The following is a 2,384-nucleotide window of genomic DNA, read 5'->3' on the forward strand; positions in this document are numbered from 1 at the left end:
CCAGCCGCTAACAAAGAAATGAATAAGAAATGCAGTGCAATGCATTATTATTCCTATAGACTAATGATTCGGCAGGATGAAGAAAATTATATTTTAAAATGCCGTGAATTGTTTCACCAATTCGTCGTTGATATGTATGCTAAAATTGAATCAGAACGTTTGCTATATATCCGCCTGAATCAGACCAAGCTCCGCTCTGAACAATACATTCATTTGCGAGATGCAGTTATAAATGACGGTAATACCACAAACGTTGGAAGATTAACAATTTTACCTTCGTCATATGCTGGCAGTCCCCGTCATATGCATGAATATGCTCAAGATGCTATTGCGTATGTTCTTCTCTATGGTCGTCCAGATTTATTTATTACATTTACATGTAATCAATCTTGGGACGAGATACTGCAGCTTTTACTTCAAGGACAATCGGCGGTTCATAGGCATGACATTACGGCCCGTGTCTTCCGGCAAAAGTTGAAATCACTGATAAACTACATTGTAAAACTTGAAGTGTTTGGGTCAGTGCGATGCTGGATGTACTCAGTGGAATGGCAAAAACGAGGTTTGCCACACGCACATATACTAATCTGGCTACATAAAAAAATTACTTTGAACGAAATTGATGATGTGATTTCCGCTGAAATACCTGATAAAAATGTCGATAAGGGGTTACATGATATTATTGTAAAAAATGTGATACATGGACCTTGCGGTGCACTGAACGAAAATTCACCATGCATGGCCAAAAGGAAGGTGCATAAAGCAATATCCTCGACTTTTAGTATCAAACACAATTACTGGCAATGATGGTTACCCACAATATAGAAGAAGATCTACTGAAGATGGCGGTAAAACAGCAATAATAAAGAAGCGTAACGGTACCACTATCGAAGTAGATAACCAGTGGGTTGTTCCATATTCCCCATTATTATCAAAAACATTTAATGCACACATAAACGTTGAATACTGTAACTCTGTAAAGGCAATCAAATACATATGTAAATACGTCAACAAAGGCAGTGACATGGCAGTTTTTGGCTTGCAGCCCGAAATCAAAGATTTCGACGAAATCGTACAATATCAGGCTGGAAGATACATAAGCAGTAATGAAGCTGTTTGGCGAATTCTTTCATTTCCGATACATGAACGTAGTCCAGCTGTTGTTCACTTAGCGGTACATTTACAGAATGGTCAACGTGTTTATTTCACGGAAACCAACGTGCAACAAAGAGTCCTGAATCCACCGGATACAACATTAACAGCTTTTTTTTCGCTTTGCAAAAATGATTCTTTTGCAAAAAAACTGCTGTATACTGAAGTGCCTTCGTATTACACGTGGAATACTAAAAATAAAGTATTTGAACGTCGAAAACAGGGTAAGTCAGTCGACGGCCAACCTACCATCTTCAAAGATACCACGATAGGAAGACTCTACACCGTTCACCCCAATCAACATGAATGCTTCTTTCTACGCCTGCTTTTGGTGAATGTACCCGGTCCGACATCCTTTGAGTATTTGAGAACTGTAAACGGTACTATACATGACACTTACCGTAGTGCATGCCAAGCTCTGAATTTATTGGAGAATGACCAACACTGGGATAACTGCATCAATGACGCGTGCGAAACGTCAACCCTAAGTCAAATTCGTGCATTGTTTGGCATCATTTTAACAACTTGCTCTCCATCAGCTCCTACAGAGTTACGGGAAAAATATAAGTCAAAAATGTCCGAAGATATACTCCATCGAAAACAGTTAGAGACGTCAGATATGACTTTTGATTTTACATCAGAAATTTATAACTACACTTTAGTTATTATAGAAGATTTGTGCGTACGTATGGCAAACAAACCTCTTCAGGATTTGGGAATGCCTTCACCTAACCGTATCGCTGCTGTTTCGACATGTGTAGAATTGGATCGTGAACAAAATTACAGTACGAATGATCTATTGTCGTATGTACAAAATAACATTTCCAAGTTAACGTCGGAACAAAAAGACATTTATGATACGATAATGCATTGTGTCGATAACAACGTTGGAGAAACTTTCTACGCCTGCTTTTGGTGAATGTACCTGGTCCGACATCCTTTGAGTATTTGAGAACTGTAAACGGTACTATACATGACACTTACCGTAGTGCATGCCAAGCTCTGAATTTATTGGAGAATGACCAACACTGGGATAACTGCATCAATGACGCGTGCGAAACGTCAACCCCAAGTCAAATTCGTGCATTGTTTGGCATCATTTTAACAACTTGCTCTCCATCAGCTCCTACAGAGTTATGGGAAAAATATAAGTCAAAAATGTCCGAAGATATACTCCATCGAAAACAGTTAGAGACGTCAGATATGACTTTTGATTTTACATCAGAAATTTA

This window comes from Artemia franciscana, chromosome 9 (genome assembly GCF_032884065.1).
Source record: "Artemia franciscana chromosome 9, ASM3288406v1, whole genome shotgun sequence".
NCBI lineage: Eukaryota > Metazoa > Arthropoda > Branchiopoda > Anostraca > Artemiidae > Artemia > Artemia franciscana.